This window comes from Anastrepha obliqua, chromosome 2, assembly GCF_027943255.1.
Source record: "Anastrepha obliqua isolate idAnaObli1 chromosome 2, idAnaObli1_1.0, whole genome shotgun sequence".
NCBI lineage: Eukaryota > Metazoa > Arthropoda > Insecta > Diptera > Tephritidae > Anastrepha > Anastrepha obliqua.
The window spans coordinates 64743911-64763349 of NC_072893.1; the positions used below are offsets into that span (position 1 = coordinate 64743911).

Below are 19439 nucleotides of genomic sequence, written 5' to 3' on the forward strand. Positions count from 1 at the left end.
GATGTGTTAAGAAGCGACCATCTTGGCTCCTTGGCACCACAAGATCTACTCAGATTTCTTCGGAGATCGGGTAGATTTAAAGAAAATTAAAAGGGAATCCAAGTGTAGTACAATGGACTCAATTAATGTCTGAGTGCTGCACTTGCTAGTTGTCCCGAAAAAAAAAAAAAAAAAATGCTTTTGGTGGTGTGGTTGGCATTACACCGGTTATGAGAACAGATGCGAGTCTTTGAATCATGTCAACTCGTTTAATGCTCACTCCCTTGAATGAGTTGTATAAATCATTTATATTTTAAAATAAAAAAAATGGCGGCTTTACTGCTTTCACTGCTTCTTCGACGAAGTCTGTACCTGCAGTTTGTTTGGAGTTTAAGATAATTAGCGAACTTGATTAACCTTTTGATGTTCTGTGTTTTACCAAAACCCAGAATACCATGCGCGTAAGGAAACTACAAATAATTTTGCGAATCCTAGGCTAAACCTTCTAATTTTACGAGAGAAATAAATTTTGAAACTTTATAGCCGAACATTTCCATTCATGTTTTTAGCATAAGAGGGGCAATATTATATCTAGGGATAATATCTTATATATATGGACAAGATTTGACCATTTTTTTATTTTTTGGAAATTAATTTCATTATGCTGTTTTTTTTAAATCGCTCATACTGTAACAAAAACCACAAAAATCCAAGTTTTTAATTTTCAAAATGTGTAAATATTCATCGGACTTCAATAAAAATTGTACACTTTTAAATTTTTTGCTTGTTTTAGAACTAATAGAAAATTTTCATTTACTCAGTGTATTGCTTTTTTACTAAATAAAAATAAAATATTTTGAGTGGTGGAAATCCTTATTTTGACCTTTACTTGTCCGTTTGTACACTTAGTTCACAAGTGTCAAATATGATTGACGCACGACGCCATTTACAAAAATTATAAATCTTTCGATGGGATGATTAATTTTGCGCCATATTGTATATATAGTATATCGTCCCGAACTTCTAAGATTAAAGTTTAAAGTCAATCGCAGAAGATATCTTGGAGTTATGATTCCGTCCGAATTAAACGAGTTTTCCCGTACCGTATCATCGAACTAAGCAGAGCTTCGAAAAAATTAAAAAAATTTCCCCCACATAATATTGTCAGTGCGTCAATTTTAAGGTATTAGAGCAGCTTTTAAGCAAAAACTAAAAAGAAAAAACGTTTTTCGAAATACGAACAACGTCCTAACCCTTAAACTATTTTATTCAATTTAATTCTAAACACAAATCGTTAAGAAAAGTTGCAAGAATTAATGAACCAAAATGAGGTTTGCATGCAAATGTGTTAAAAAAGTATTTAATACCCGGCGTGTCTTGCTTCGCTTCATAAGCAAAGGGATTTAATGAATTTAATTTAATTTTATGAGTAAACAAACAAAGGGATTAACAAGACGAGATCATAATCTTGTCATATGGGTGCTACATTTTAAACAAATAAAGTCTAACTGGTCTAAGATGTGGCATCTTGTCATACGTGCCGTAATACTTTTTCATCTATGCCCTAGGTACTAAAAGCAGTGTCACTTTCCATTAGATTCAACTGGGCATAATTCCAACAGAATCATTTGCTTAAGGATAAAGCCGATGAGGGTTCACTCATTAAGATCATGCACTTCGAGCTCATGGCCATTTATACCCTCGACTCGACACAGCACCTCATCCAAACTCAGTTAACTTAATGAGACTAAGATAGAGCTGGGTTGGGCTGAGCGCAATAAATTATCCTTCCTCGCGCTAAAGCAAATTTACAACAACCATTTAGTTAACAACTAATACACAGTAATAGTATTGGCAGGCTTTTGAGGGAGCGAAGCTGTCGGTATGATAAATGGAGCTGTAGTCTTAGAGGTGAATTATGCAAACGACTCTTAGTGTTTCTTACCGAAGAGTAAGAGTTAAGTTAGGTTAAGGCTTTGGAGCTCTTGAAGAGCTCAAGATTAGAGCAAAACTACCAGGGTGTCTCGCAGCTGGAAATTAGGATTTTTCCACAGACACTAATAAGCAATCCAGATTGATAGTAAAGTTTTTAGTAAACCGACAAACTCATAACTTACAAACGCTTATTCCGAGCTGTAATCAAAAACTGCGTATCTTTCAAAAAACTATAAAATATTTTATGAGTTTACACCCGCCTGGTTTACGAACATATTTTGATTTTTTATACTTTTCGAAACCATTCAACATTAATTTGTTGACAATAAGTCAAAAACCTTATAAACTGTTTTATTAATAAACTCACACACACACATACACATACCCTCGATTCTGCCAAAAGCATTTGCACATGTGCACTCACTCATGTTCGGCGGCCTCCCAACCACCCCACACATCCTCAACATAAATATTTTCAAAGTCAAATACGCGCGCACTGCAACGTCAATTTCTGCTAACACGACGGCGCAGCTACGAGTACTTCCTGCGCGGAATACCAAGCAACTTCGACGTTTTGCATTGGCAACGCTGCTCTGTAACACTTTTGTATGCATGCATGTGTATGTGTGTATGTATGTATATATATGTAAGTGTATTGTGCGCGTTTATTAGAGTTATATTGCATAGCTTAGCTGACTCTTGAGTTCGAATTGCGAGCCAATGGACAGCGCGGGTGTAAAATTGTATCTACCAAGCAAAGCTTATTAAATAACAGAGGAACCAGAAAAAAATAATAATAATATTCTATAATTATTTGTGATACATGAAAAATTGTTAAGGAGTTCAAGTGCTTCTCTCCCTCTCTTGTATTTCGAAAAATTTTAGCTGAACTTTTGTACAAAAGATATAACGAAAATATTACAAAGACATACGAAATCCGAATTTTTCGAAGCAGTGATTGGTGAAAAGCAAATATTTTTGTGTGGCGATCGCGTCGGTTTGAAGGTTAAGGTGAGTAAGAACATTTTTGTATTCAAATGTAATAAAAAATGTGTTAAAAAAGTAGTTAATACCCGGCGTGCTTTGCTTCGTCTCAGAAGGAAATGAATTTAATTATTTTATGAGTAACCAAACAAAAAGATTAACAAAACGAGATCTTGATCATGTCATATGGGTGCTACACTTTAAGCACCAGTAAGACTTTAGTCTAAGATATGGCATCTTGTCATACGTGCCGTAATACTTTTTCATCTATGCCCTAGTCACAAAAAGCAGTGTCGCTTTCCATTAGATTCGACTGGGCATAATTCCAATAGAATCATTTGCCGATGAGGGTTCACTCATTAAGATCTTTTGGTTCACGCTGTGGTACCGGTATGCTCAAAATAAATATTGTATACGTACATACAAATAGTGCACGTAAACCAGATTTTTGTTGTTGCTGAGTTAAATAACTACAGTTGCGAGCCCGAAAATTGCAGTACTAAAAAGTATTCAATTTTTCAAAACATTTTAATCTATGATGTCTTTAGAAAGTTTTTATTATTATTTCGAAATATTATTCTATTCTTCAACTGAACACCTAAAAATTTATACCAATTTTATAACGAAAAACAACAATTTTTATAAAAAAAAAACGAGGTTGTCTGTAAAGTCGGTTTACTGACGATAGTTTAGCGTGACAACGTCATAAGAAAATATTGATGGAATGGTTGCATTTTTCAAAAGAAAATTTTAATTTTATATTATTTGTTTGATAGATATTTTGTATGGATATAGAGAAGGAGGTAAATGGAATCGCAATGGAATTGATCAAGTTACGTGAAAAATGACGAAACATTTTTCAAATGAAAGATATGTTCAATTTCGATTGTGCATCAGACGTTAATAAGTCAACAACACTAAGAGGCATCATCATCGATTTGACTTTTTCAAGACACATTACACTCGAAACACTCCCTTTCATTTCCTACTTTTCCTATCATCGTCCTATTCTCAACAGAGAAATGGTTCATTACCATGCACACAGGAAGAAGGCATTTGCAAATACAAATATGTGAATGTATATACACATGCATATATATACTCACTCAAGTAGGAGAGCGCCAGATGTCGAACGTTGCCGAACGCGGGAGCCGATTGTGCCTCCTTGTCGTTGCTTCCGTGCTCTCGCTTGCAGTGCAAGCAAGGTAACGGCGCATGAGCAAGATAGCGCCGCATGAGTAAGATAACGCCGCATTTTTTGGTGCGTGCAGCCGGCTACATCGAATTATAAGACGTTATCACATCAAAAATAGAAATACGAGGTTAACACAAAATAGCAGTGAGTGAAGCACTCTGACCAAGTTTATAAAACAATTTTAGAAAAACTGCATTGCCAAAGTTTGCGGATACAATACTGAAATTAATATTTAGTTGAATTTCCCAAATCTTTCATTACGGCAGCGGAACAGTGGGGCATTTAGTCCCCCGATTGCTCACATCGCTGCTTCGGAATATTCAGCAGCGCATCTTTAACAATTTTCCAAAGTTATTGATTGTTACCCGGTTTGGAAACGAAATTCCTGATGAATTGGCCAACCGTGCATTATTTCCACATAAATTTTTGTGTCCATTGGCCATCAATTTTATGTATGTGGCCGGCGTCCGTATCATTATTGTTGAGCTCCCATATTTAATAGTTTTTGCGATTTTGCGACCGTCTTGTAGGGAAATTTTTAGATATTCTTTTTTTGGTTTTTTTCACAAATTTGATTGCACTTATAATAATTTTTGCTGGAAATGAAAGAATATTTGGTATTTCTGTGTAGAATCTTCCATCTGCTCTCAATTTCGGAATCTGCTTTACTTGTTCTGTGGTGAAGTATTTTGCTCGGTCCACTACAGTCAAAACATAAAAAAATTTATGCATGGCACCAAAACAAAACTTATAAAGTAAATAAAAAAAGGCCTATTTTCATCTAAATCTGTCCCAAATTTTATTAACATTTTTTGTGAAAATTATTAAACAGAATTTCTATAAAACTTTTGTGTACGCAGTTTTATAGCCCAATAAATGTTGCTATAATAAAGTAAAAGTTTCAAGTGGCTCAAAAACCGCGCTGATTTTTGATAATTTTTCAAGCTTTCGGTGTTGGGTAGTTTTTTCCATATCAAAAAAAAATGTCGAGTATTCTATAGATTTTGATTAAAAACCCGACTCAGCTGTTATGGAGATTAGCCTGAACAAACTCACGCACAAAAAATGTAAGCCGCTTACTTAGGCTTTGGTTTGTGTAAACATGAAAGAGCATTTATTTCAACATCAAAGAGAGAAGCTCCAATACTATTTATATCTAACACAACTGGAATTTCAGAAAATATTTTCACCTTGATATACAAATATTTTTTTACTTTTATTAACAAACTGCATTGATTCAGACGCTGCGTTGTAAAAATGTAACGGGTGTGACTTTATTCGTATGCAACTTTTGGTAGGCTTTCTGATATGCGCGAAAAAGTGACAGTGAAAGCGTTTAACACTCTTCACATTGACAGCTACGCAGAAGTCTTTAGAGGGTTTTGCCATAAGGCAACTCCAGGTGATGGCATGAACTACACACAGATCCTGGGCTCGTACCTACTACCCTCCTAAAAAGCGGGTTCGATTCCTCGGTAAACTAAATAATCATAATTAAGTAATTAAGGGCGCACAATAGATCAATCTGGTCGCAGTGCATAAAGGCCTAACCCGTGCAACCATTACAACTACTGAAGCGACGGCGGTGAATCTATTGTTAACTTTGCATTATATAGGCCGCGGTTAATCTATTATTATGTATGCATTATGTAGGCCGACCTCATACAAAGTTTGCTTGAGGATAAAAGGATGCCCACATACTGGGCTGAATTGATTGATTTAAGATCAGTTCCGCTCCTGGCCAGCTCATCCGCGATGATATTTACAGGAATGTCTTTGTGTCCTGGGACTCCTTTAGCCTGCTAATTTAGAAAAGTGCTACATTCAATCGTTCCTTTGGAGGAAGTTTGTTTGCACTGTAGAGATTTTATGGTAGCTTGACTGTCAAAGTAGACAATGGTCGGTTGTGCTATTCCGGGCAAGTTCTTCTTTTGTCGTTATTAGTTCTGCTTGAAAAACACTGCAGTTGTCAGGTAGCCGCAGTACCTCCAGCACTTTTAAATTAATGCTGCTTCTGACTCTATTATTTAACCGCGTGCCATCGATAAAAATAGCCGCTGACCATTGGTCAAGGTACTTAACTTTGTCCCATTCAAATCTTTTTGGGATTCTTGTAGAAAAATTAAGGATTAGTGTAATCTAGCCCCATGTGTATTCTCGAAATTCTATAATTGTGGTAAAATGGTCGTAGCTCCTCCTGCATAAACCAAACACCGTCACAAAATGCAATACTTATCTATGTGTACTTACAGTTAAATGACTACCAAGGCATTATGATTTCGAGAATACTACATAAGCTGATCGAAGACTCACAAGTATCGTTAATACAATCTGAACGCCTACAGAATAACTAAGTTCTTCATGAAAATATCGGACAGGGGCATATCAAAATTTCTCTTTCAAACAAAAACGAAAAACTAAAAGGAACCTACGACCCCGTTGGGACTAAGCACGAAGCACAATCCATGGCATAGACACCTTATGTGTCATCGACAATCCCATATGTGTGTCACCTGCCTGAAATAGAAATACTTTTTTGTATTCGTTTGACTTTTGCTAGGCTAGGACTAGTCATTCTTGGTTCTCCTCAGGTTTATTAAAATGCCAGGAAGGGTTGGAGAAGTTTAATCAAATACAACTTCTTTCTCTCCGTTTCCACAATATTTCTTTCCTTTTCGAGGTCTTAAGTATTATATAATATGAAAACAAGCATGATAGAATAGAAATTTACAGAAAATAAAAAAAAGAAGGGTAAGAATGAGCGGAAGGGATTGGGAAGCCATAAATATATAATAAATCGTGCATACAAACATTTTGTATAATACTAATGTCATTAAATTGTCAAATTCGCCAAAAACAAAGTAGCGGTTTTCGGAAGGCGCCACCTACGATGTTCTCACTTCATGCATCCTTCTATTCATCCACATAAACTCGTATTCGCTCTAGGAAATTCACGTTGTGTAAACATACTCCAGAATAATGTTAATGAACCGCAAAATTTATTTCCAAACTCATTTTCTGGGTACCAGACTCACAGAGCTCCTTGTATCGGATGACAGCAGATCTTACATGAAATACGTCACAGAACTCTCAAGACACAAAAAGTGAGTTTTTAGAGAGTTTTACATCATTTGCTCACCATTTGTCAAAACTGAGGATGGAGGCAGCGTACTGTAAACACTACAAGCAAAAAATTTGAGGCATTTTGGTATCCATCATGTTCTGAACCATTGTTTAAGTGCTAATGGTTCCAGCAAAGCTTTGCGAAATGCCGTATAAGACAGGAAATCTTTTCGTGTAGGTACATCCAGTCACTTTTATAGGCTGATAAATGAGCTACGATTGAAGACTTGTAAGAAAACATTCTGCCTGTTTTGCTTGGAAAAATCATATGTGTGTAACCTGGAGCGGGGTGAAAGAAAGTATTTTCCACTATTTATGCGAATGTCCAGGTCTAGCTAGAGCAAGACTTTGCTCTTTCGGTAAACCTTTCTTGCGGCAAATTAATAAAATCTCAGATATAGAGATAAAAAGTTTGCTGCTATACGTGGATCTCATGAAGTGGTAGTAAAACAGCGCTAGTCGCTAGTCAGGATTATTTCAATAGAAATACTCAACCTAGTTAATGGGCTGATAGAGACCGCGCGCTCCTATACCTCAAACTCAAAATTCAAAAAAATCGAAACGACTCATCTCGAAACGACTTTTTTCGGTCTGGTGTTAACAAAAAAAAAAAAAATTATTCAACCGAAGCGTCTGAAATTTTAATATGTTCCTCACAACATCAATGGCTATCGCCCGTACTAGAATCATATTATTATTTCAATTATTTCGTTTTTTTTTTATCAAAAAACTAAAAAAAAATACCGAATTTTATAGTGTCAATTTCAAAACCGTGACATTGTGTGAAATATTTTTTTATTCTAGTAGCGGGACATAGCTACAGCCATATTGATTAATATTTTTTTGGGCTTGGTGTTTCAGATAAATAGAAGAGCCAAAATGGACAACACTCCCTAGGTCCAATTTTTCGGGAGGGTCAACTTCAGCGCCATTTATAAAATTATTAAAATTCAAAAAAAAAATTTTCCATTTTTGTATATTATGTAAAAGAGTTTAATAAAAATTCTAAAAAAATGAAATATCCGCTTTCATTTTTTATGAGAAAAAAAATTCCTGAAAATACCTCTAATTTTCGAGCTTTAGACCACCGGGACCCCTTAAGTGCTTCGAAACTAATGTAATTTTTGGTGGCTCTTTCCCAGTGCTACAAACATATACTTATTTATACGAGTTACTTCATCAATTCGCCACTCACTAACACTAGGCGAATTAAAAAAAAAATATCATATATTTGCATATATTTCACTATCTTTTATTTGATATATAACTTGTTTTGAGAGATTAATTGATTCTTCAGATAATAGAAACTATTTTGACTCACCTTTTTTCCTTCACCTCAAAACCATTATTTGTCGATATCTCGGCATGCCAGAAAAACTCAGAGACCTATTTTACATAAGAATTGGATGATCTGATTCTCTAGTTTTTTTTGTTTTTGCTGTTTACTTATATGTTACTAATGTTCTTGTTGTTGTGCCAGTGGCCATTCCACCAATTTGTTTTTTAGTATGTTATTTGACAAATACTCTTTCTATACTTGTAAAAAACACCCTTTACATGTTACTGCATGAAATTATGTTTGTATCAATGCTCTTTGCTTATTTCTCTAATTTGTATTCTTTCGTCACATTTCTTACCTACTTTGGTCTGGGCCTTTTTTGCATCGAGTGACACTTCGGCCAAAATGCATTTTCTATTCCGATTTTCTGATATGGAATGCGCACGTAGCGAAGAAAGTGTTTATAGCCAAGTAGGTAAAAGTTTTTATTCGCCGTACTACTTTTGTGGTCATAGATAAGTAGTAGCCACTTTGTGTATTGACACCAAAAAATTGCTCAACACAAAACCAAATGTCAATTATAATTAAAAACGGACGTGTTCATTATATTTTCTTTAAGAAAGCGAAAGTTATTTTTACGGAAATTCGTGTACGTAATTACATCATTTACAACTATTATGAAATTTTCCTTTTTTACGGAAATTAGAAATAAGGAATGGTTTTTAAAATATCGAAAAAAAACGTGTTCTTCGGATGCTCTAAGAATAATAATTATGTTAGATAGAGGCCTTCTCCGTGAACTTGTGGTGCGCGTGATAATTTTTTCTAGAAATCCAGTAGTGACTTATGTACTTTCCGAATTCCAGTCAATTTTTCTGTCTTTGATTTTACATCCTCCAGATTTGGTAAGCATACACAAACAACATCAGCATGAGTGAACTAACAACCGAGCAGACTCTGCTCTGGAGATCACAAATGAGCAGCATTGGTGCAAATCCGGTGTGAGAAAATTTTATCTATTTTTGGTATTAAGGGCCTTAGTATATTTAGTCACAGATCAATGATTTTCAGAAGGTAGTTCAATTTTTATATATCCCACGCTACCCTATAAAATTTTTTTTTGATAAACTCTGAAAGAGCGCGAGTAGAGCTTTAATTTTCTACCTGAACTCCTCTCCTTTAGCTGCTAGAGCTGCATGTTCGAAGTTTTGAGCTATATAAGTTTGATTTCTCGAGCTTGAACTTTTTAGCATTCAAACTGATTTCTATCCCAAACAATTTCAATTTAGATATATATATTTTTTTATTTAACTTTAATTTCATGCTTCATTCATAAAACTAAGCAAACAACAACCATTTGTTCACAAACAAACCGGGAAAGTCGACCTAGATACTAGTTTTTAAAATAATTTTCAGTATAGTCTCCTTACGGAAAGACTCAGATGGAAGAGTCCATCAGATGGCTTAAAGCTCGAGCACACAGATAGCTCAAAGCTCGAGGGCAGAGTGGACAGAGGTGTATATTCCGATCATCTGGGGATCTCCTTCAGTTTTTGGCTTCCCGACTAATGTAGTGCCTTTCAGGCTGAACTGATGAGAATAATAAAAGTCGCGACGCTGGTATAGTGTGAAGTGATACCTGGAGAGGATATATACATTTTCACTGATAGCCAAGCGGCAATAAAACCCTCACAAAACAGTCGACGGCCTCTAAGATAACCATGAAATGCCGCACACCTCTTACCGAGATGGCTGAGTCATTTCACTCAAAGGTAGGGCCGCCGAGACTCGACATCAAGTTGACTGATGAGTATACATGCAATGGCATAGGCATACCCTTCCAGACATGTAAGTTACTTATCTTTGAGGAAATCGTAAGAGCAGCGAATGACAGATGGCGTAATGAAATCACCTGCCGCATTTCTCGACAATTGTGGCTGATGCTCAATGCTAAACGCGCAAAATTTCTGCTAAGCCAAAATAAGTTCAATTTAAGCACACTGATTCCTGTTATAACGGCATACTTTCTAATAGGTAGACATGCTCAGAGGATGGGTGTGGGCATACCCTACCTCTGCAGAGGCTCTCTAGATGAGGAAGAGCCAATCTCACACCTCCTGTGCAATTCTCCTTCTCTATCCAGACGTAGGCTTACCATTTTAGGTAGACAATTTTTTCAGAATTGAAAGTTCTCAGTACTGTGAAAATCTGAGATTTTCTAAAATTTTTGAAAAGTACACACTGGTTTTAAGAGAGATAAGGACAAGTACCCCACGCGTCTTCACAATGAGTTATGAGCCCGATTGTGTCTCACAATCGTTTCAACCTAACTTAACCATAGTCTCCATTCCATTTTATTTTAATGATGCGAGATGGGAAATTCTTAGTGAAAAATCACAAATGCAAAGCTTAATCAAGCAGCCCAAAATGGGCATCCCTCACAACACGTACTGTCGCAGGTGCAAACAACCTAAGAAAAATAAACAATCTTCCACTTCCTCTGTGAATGCCCTGCCCTATGGAGGGACAGAATGTTAACCCTGGGCAAACCGCTGTTCGAGAGTTTCGAACAACTGTCTGTCTTCGATGTTTACAACCCGATACGGTTCCTGAACCACACAGACTGTATATACTCGTGCTGTAAATAACCTTTAAACAATTTGATAACGAGGATGTGGCAACAAAATGGTGCGGAAGCGCTAGTTGGATGCAGGATTCATCACCACTTAAACCAACCAACCTGCCCTTTTAAGGGTGCGTTTTTTAAAGGTGGTTTTAAAATTAATAAAAAAGATGTTTAAAGTATTTATTAATCAATAATATATTTTCCTTCATTATTTACAATGTCTTCCCAACGTAAAGGACCCATTTTTCATCACCAGTAACGATACGGCTCAAAAAACTTTCATTTTCAAGCCGTTGCAGCAGCTGAGAACACACATTCACTCTCTGCTGAAGGTTGGTGACGGAAAGTCTATGCAGAACCCATTTTTCCAGCTTTGAAACCTTTCCCGACTGAACCAGGTGCCTGTGAACTGTTTCATGCGATGAATTTAACCTTTGAGCTATCATATCGACTGTCAAATTTGGCTCAGCTTCCACGAGTTCGAGCAAGGCGTCGGAGTTAAAGACTTCAGGACGACCAGCACGCGGGGCATCCTCCACGTCGCAGTTACCACTTCGGAATTTTGAAAACCAAAACCACAAACCACGCAGTCCTTACACCAGCGATATCTTCTCCGTGAACGGTGTTTATTTCTGCAGCAGCAGTTGTTGCATTTTTACGACTTTTACGATATAAAAAAAATACAAAATATGCCTCTTATACACGATCGAAGATTCCAATTTATTTATTAACAACACGTGTTTCTATCCGCAATTAAAATCACTTGTTGAATGCACAATATATCAAAGAAAATGTACATAGTTCCGTTATATTTCGTGAATAATTTTTTGTATGCAAAAATCGTACAAAAGTGAAATTATGGGTAAAATACGCATGATCTTATGGACTGACCTGATATATAAAAAAATTACTTTATGTAAAAAGTACTTTAAAATAAAGTTGTAGCTATAGTCTGTCGAGTCTGTCGAAATTTTGCAATTTACGACATTTAAAAAAAAGTATACTTTTTACGTCATAAATGTCACACTTTAAATATGTTTGTAAATTTTTTATTAAAAATATGAAAAATTAAAACTATAGAGAAAATATTTTCGAATAATAAAAAAACAACCGCATCAAGAAATATTAAAAACTGTAGGAGTTATCATGAAGACCGTGCCAGAAAAAGTAGTTTCGAGAAAAACGAGTTTAAACTTTCAAGTGCATTTCGCTCGAGGCCGCGCGCATTCAAAGCAAGAACTTAAAACTAATTTATTAATTTATTTTTTTAACTTATGTCTAATCTCTCATTCCAGCTTCATATTGTATGCCTTCCTGATCGGTAAGCAATTGTTGTTGTTTACTTTTTAAAGTCGGCGAAATGTTCTGGCCTCCTTTTTCGCTTTCATAATCTTGATTCGTTTTCTCCGAGACAATAGAGGTACCCCTAATATCCAATTGTTATTCCAAGTAATATTTCCATTTTTAACAAACTTTCTGCTTCCTCATTAAAATTAGATGCTTTAGAATAACAGAAGAACCAACAGGCTGAAAGGCTCCGAAAGTAACGGTCAGCTGCCTCAAACGAAGGACAGCTTCCTGTGCTTCCTGTAAAATTATAAAGACTAATAATCTGTAAAAATAAAATCGTTTTGTTTTTAATTCTGGACGCATGTAACCGCTTAAAGGGGGGTCTTTAACTAAAGGCAGAAAAAAGTCGGGCCCTTGAACTAACATTTGAAGAAAAGTGCCATTTTTAAAATTAATGTCGTAGTAAAGCACTTAAAAATCTAGGACTACTTTCCAAGTAACTCTCAATAACAAAAAGATACATTCCTAAAAAATTTCAAAATGGTCAGAGGAATAGAGTCTTGGAGGAAAGGAATATCTCTGAAGTCATGATAATTTGGTCCAAAAACCTAATTGGAGAGGAAGCTCTTGTGAGACAAATACCCATTGGAGAATGAAACTTTTCCAAGTGGACTTAAAACCGAGACCATCTTTCTTAGTTAACAACTGATTGGATCCGGTTGGTTTCAACAAAAGTTAACATGAGAAAGCCAAACATGAAATGAAACCTAATAATAAGTACTTAAATAGTTATTTGCCTACTTATATTGAACGAAAATGTGGAAAAATGTGTTTTTACCTGCCCAGCTGGCTTGGCTGATCTTTCTATAGAAAATTGTAATCGTTTAAAAACACACCCCTTACTAAAGGAAAATGAAAACAGGCAGAGCTGACCAATCAGTAAAGAACAAAAGGAATGAAATGGCACTCGTTCACTTGAGTCGTAATTATTTTTAAAATAATTGCCGAAGAAGATAAGCTAATAAGCAAAAGTAATGAGGAAAGCAACAACACCAAAATGAGTAAAAGTCCTTGCAGTGCAACGACCTTGAATGAAGTCATTTTATTTGACTCGATAATAAGTGGCAATCCAAAAATATTAGCAAGGCTTCAATAACGTCAATATTTTGCAGCTAAAAAAATGTTACTCATTCAAGAGCTTATATCTGTATATATACATACATACATGCATACATACATACATACATACATACGTGCATATGTGCCATTTATATTATATTAGCTGATTAAAAAATCGTAGTCGCATTGCTGCCGAAAAAACGTTTGCCAAATTTCTTGACCGGTTAAGCAGCTTTCGATTCCCACGGATTGACTGCTATGCCAACTTAATTATTTATTTTTTAGAATTTACTTACCATAAATTCTTAATTAATTGTTTGTAATGACAATTGACCAAATTTATAAACGGATTTCGATTGCCATTACCGCAACTGTTAATGTTATATAATAAATAAGCAAATGCATTCATTCGAATTAAGCAAAAACGGGTATTTGACACACCATTTAGATTTTCTGGATAACTCCCCATCTCAACACCCAATCAATTTCAAGTGGTTCAATAGAAATGTGCTGCAAATTAGATCATTGAAAAACAGTTATAGTTTAATTATATCAAATGGAGTTCAAATGTATTGTTTTCTAGGTACACGCGATGCAAATTCTAACAACGGTTTATGTGTCAGCTCTCGAGTCTTTGTGCGTGTGCGAGTATGTCTTGTGCCGAGACTTGCATACAGAGAGCCAAAACCATTAATCACTACAGTCAATCGAATTGTTCAATTGACAATTTCTTTTGATCCAAGGCACCTCGGCAAAGCAATGAAGATTGACACATTTTTCGTGCTTTCGACTTTTTTCTTTGTTTCGCTTTATTTTTTTCTCGCTACTTCTTTTTTTTAATTCGGTTATACCCATAAAATCAATTCAATTCATTTTCGTGAATTTCGATGTGTACGTGTTGTGACCCGTTCGATTTATATATTTCGGAAATCGATTCTTATCGCTTGTCATTGGTTGCCACCAAACAATTACCCAACTATTTGTGTGTGTTGGGAATTTTTAATTGGATGGAGATGTGGTTTATTTTTTGGTATTTTTTTTACCTTTGGTTTGCAAATTGATTAAGGCCTTGAAACTGCTTCTTCTTGATTGGGGCGATAATCGCTCAAGCGAGTTGGGCCGAGTTTCACAAAGCGCGCCAGTTGTTTCTTTCTCCGACGCCAGCTGGATACACCAAATGAAGCCAAGTCCTTCTCTACTTGATCTTTACGACGCAGAAGAGACCTTCCTCTTCCTCTGCTACCACCAGCTGGTACCGCATCAAATAGTTCGAAGCCAAAGCATTTGTATCCATTCGGACTACATGACCTAGCCAACAGAGCCGCTGATCGATTCCTTGCACTGAGTCCATGTCGCCGTAAAGCTCATATAGATTATTGTTCTAGCCGTCCACGACGTGCAAGGTCGAAAAATCTTAAGCAGCCATGATGAAAAAGTCTTATAAGGTATTTGCCTTGTTCGTTGAGAGAACACTTAACTACTCAATTGCCTACTTATTCCAAAGTAAGACTTGTTGACAAAAAAACACCACGGATGGATTTCAAAGCTGACATGTTCATGTTCACTACTAAATCTATTCGCTTCGCTTATTTATCCAGCTTACAAAAGGAGAGTACTAACAGCGCGGTTGTTAAGGCCGATTATGCTTTGGTATCAAACGGCTCGGAGAGGTCCTTCCCAATTCGGACGGCGCTGCTGGTATTGAGCAACCGTATTAGTTTTGTGGGGAAACCAAATTTAAACATCGCGGCATATAGGCAACACCTTTTCGTAATGTCGAATGCAGCTTTGCTTTAAAATTAACAAAAATATTGGGTGTGTCGACTCTTTTTTTGCAAAAGAGAATAGAACAATCACAGTAAATCAAGAGCTAGTATTTACATCAAGAATATTAGAATTTTTCAAATCAATGTAACAGTTTTCAGCATAAGTACAAGGTGGTAGCAATCAAGCGGAAAGTTGTTAGTTTTCAGATCTGTGAACTAGAAAGCTGTTGTATGGCTTTTCCTGTATCAAATATTATTATTATTTTTTTTTTGTTTTGGTCAGTAAAAGAGTTATTCAAAAACAAAATTTGATGATTCATTTTGCCCCACCTTGTATTTTATATATGTTTACTAAATAATATTTCCAAACAAATTTTGCATTATTGCTTTATACGAAATTTCTAAGTAAACGACTAATTTTACATTCTATAAGCAACAAATTCTTTATACTAGTGGGCGCATCTTTTGACGAATGATGAGTCCTCAACCACGTGTGGTATTTAAAAACTGAAAATATTTTCACACCTCATACATATTTGCCTTTACGAACTCACACACGAGTGGTTTTTGGCACCTTTGTTGTACCAACTTTCATAGCCCAACTCTTCATCATTAGCAAAATTCGGTCAATTATCCAAATGACTAGAAATATTAGCACCTTTGTTCTTGCGTGCTCTTTGTGCCCATCTACTTACACTGGCGATCACATTCTCGAGACTCAGCCAAGCAGACACGGAAAATAACTTTTTTCATCACTTCTTAAATAGAATAATAAAAATATCAGAATCAAATGTAGTAGATCAAAAACAGCAAGAACAATGTATTTTATTTTTTCTTTTGCTTTTGGTCTCTACAATGTCAAGATCTATAAAGGAGATTTGATAATTTAAAGACCAAACAAATTGAAAAATAAATCAACCGTATTGCTGGCACCGGTTTAATGTGCCTTAAATATACTCCCTAAGATGACTGCCGCGAAGGCAGTGAGTGTTTTTTATAACTCTTGTGTTTTGTGGTAAAGTAAAAAGCTCACAAGGTTTTTTTTTCGAATACGATGGAATTAATATGGGGAAGAAGAAGCCTTGTGCACCAGTCCTCTGAGTAAATTTCCTGGGCAGAGGTTGTACGACTTCCATTATTTTATCAACATCTTCAACGATTAGTTTACCAGAGCGTAATCTTTGTAACCACCGCTTTATTCGATACAGTATTGGTCCACAAACATCAAACATTTTTTTCGTAGTGATAGCAAAGAGTACATCGAGGCTTCTCTTTTGTTACCTTCATTTTGGGGCCGCTAAAAACACAATTAACTTCACTAAATATATCATAAAACTGTGGAAGAAAATTTTGGAAGCATAATGTCAACTTTAAATGTGGCTCACTAAAGACCTTTTGCAAAAACCTTCAAAATTTTTTGGTTATCCTATTATTAGTATTCGCTCGGAAAGCGTTTTTTCAATAGGTACGCTCGAATTTTCACAGAAGAAAATCATCTTCAATGGCCTTGTTCACTTAGAAAAATTGGTGACAAATGCGTTAAGTACCTCTACACTACGAAAAGGTGTATGTTTGGTTTTCTTGAAGATGCACGAAGAGCTTAGAGACCAGTATTGAACGAAGATAACAAAGTTTTTGTAGCCTAGAATCGATGGTATAGATCTCCAAGACATAGGGTTTCTATAAAATAGGGCCACTTGCTATGTTGCACTGGAAACACCGAATGTATTGGGTTAGAAGTTCGAGTCTTTGGTGATCTCGTGTGACGACTGGCTACCGAGATCATGTGGCTTTATGCTTTCCGCCTATTTTCTGTGCTGCTACTTGAAATTTTAGATCCATGCTGATAAAGCACAGACGATTACCGCCCTGAAGGCCAACATAACTCGCGTTTTTAATGAGATTGAGTCCCATGCAAACGAAAATGGCATACAAGAGTGATCCACAGCAAAATTATGTTCCATCATCACCATCGTCATTAGCATTACAGTCTTGTGCCGACCATTGTTTCTACAACTACATATATAATTTACGCTCTTCCTCCTATTTGTGACGAGCGTCTTGATGTTGTGCCACAAATGGAGGGACCTATAGTTTTCAGCCGACACTGAACGCCAGATATTTTTTAAGAGCAGCTTTTTTTCTGCAACTACAGCTCTCCACTTCTATCGATCCTCCACTACGTTTAGGATTCGCAATTTCCGCAGATCAGCTGTGACCTCATCAATCCGGCGTGTACATGACCTCAGCCGTTCTCTGCGCCCAATCGGCAGTCTATGGAACGCTGTACTGGCAGCTCTGTTTGTCTGCATTCTGTACCTATGGCCTTACCATCTTATTCTTTCACTTTTAATAAAACCTATCGCATTTTCATGATGTATCAATGCATCGAACTCGTCATCATATCTGATTCGATATGTTCCGTCATCCATTCGCAAGGGACCATAGATTTTTCGTAGTGCCTTTTTTTCAAAACTCAGTGTATGGGCAGTATCTGCTAAGTTAAGTATTCAACCCTCTCTGCTGTATATTTGTTTGGGCCTCACTAGTGTTTTATCCATTTCCACCTTTTGAGCTCCTGATAGTAGTCGAGATTTGAATAGCTTTAAGTGAGCGAAGAAGGCTTTATTTACCTCATTTAATTCATTAAAAATAAATAAGTAGTTGGCGCGTACACTTCTGTTAGTTGATTTGCCGAGCTGCTCCTCCTATTTATGACGTGCGTCTTGATGTTGTTCCACAAATGGAGTGACCTACAGTTTTAAGCCACTCCGAATGGCTATTAGAAAAACTTTTTCTATCATTTTGCTATTTCATGCACGGAGACTCGATCCTAGGCACTCCCGAATGGTAGTCAAGCAACAACCCATTCGGCTACTGCTACTGCATTATGTTCTGTCAAATACATTTAAGAATATAAAAGAAAGTACGGCAACAACAATTAAGCTGTTTACTGTAAATTTTATTTTACTTCAAGCTAAACCTTATTGGTGGGGGTTCCCTGTCACTTCACTTATAACTCTAATTATTCCTGTATATCGGCTTTGAGTTCCCCATATCGCACAGTGTCCCACTGGAATCGCACAACTGAAATATTAGCTACAAATCTTTATTATGTGACACAAATTACCCACTTATTTAGGATTATATTAAATTTTTAATTTAATTCTTTACTAATTTCCAGTTTTTAAGAAGAAATATAATCGGTTGTGCTACAAACATGTGAATTAGCACCACCGTTTTGGCATTAACACAATATGTTTTAATCGCCTTAACCGTCTAGCTGTCACAAATTCTTGTCACCGTCACTGCACCTACCCCTTGCTGCCTTAATTAGGAGTCACATTTTTTATCGGTTTAAGCATTTCAGATTATTCTAATAGACGCTAATTAGAAACGAGTATCTGATTGTTTTCGGCCCTCAAGGCAGAGGTTTTATTTCGCACTTTTACAAGCATCTTCCTCACAACCGCAACTCCAGGTAATTGAGCCGTCTTGAGCTTGTCAGCAATTCGCCTATCAAGAACTCATTGGTTAAGAAGAAGACTGGCTTTGCGCTTCATTTGGCGCCGATTTCCGGTTGTAATTAGGAGAAAACTATAAGCAGCAGTACTAATAAAAACAAATGAAACAGCAAAAGCGGCCAGAGCACAATGCGGCATCAGCAAATCCCTGAAGTAGTTAGCGAAAGGCCCTCCATCTCTTTATTGCCACTTCCCTGTTTACAATGAATATCCTAGCAATCCGAGGCAAACTACAGCATAGCGGCGGTGGCAATGGTATCGATTGATGGTGGCAGATATTCCAATTACGTACGAATTTATTGTTTACCAGGTGCTTTCAAAATGCTTGTAATAGTAAGAGAAGAAGTGATAAAGTGAGAAAAGAACCATAGAAATGGAGGATAGGAGTGGAGGTGGGATGGTGGGTTAGAGAACGTGGGCGATGGGAGAGTACATAAGTCTGAAAGGAAATGCTGTGGTAGCGCTAATTTTAATTGAAATCGAAATGAATTCAAAAGCATGCAATCGTACAAAGTTACATACATACATATTAAACATACATACATAGATGTAGGCATATATGAGCAAGCAGCAGAGGATACGCGACGCTTCACCGCAGCCCACGCAGAGTAGGGAATAA

At 36.4% G+C, this 19439-nt stretch overlaps 1 protein-coding gene across 1 annotated transcript in view; it reads left to right on the forward strand.

Moving 5' to 3' along the window:
• Window positions 1-2833: 2833 nt before the first annotated feature.
• Window positions 2834-19439, forward strand: part of LOC129239148 (uncharacterized) — a 63600-nt gene continuing 46994 nt past the window's right edge. The window contains exon 1 of the mRNA XM_054874475.1: window positions 2834-2925. The gene's annotated coding sequence lies outside the window, so the exon portion shown is untranslated. The remainder of the gene's footprint in view (window positions 2926-19439) is intronic.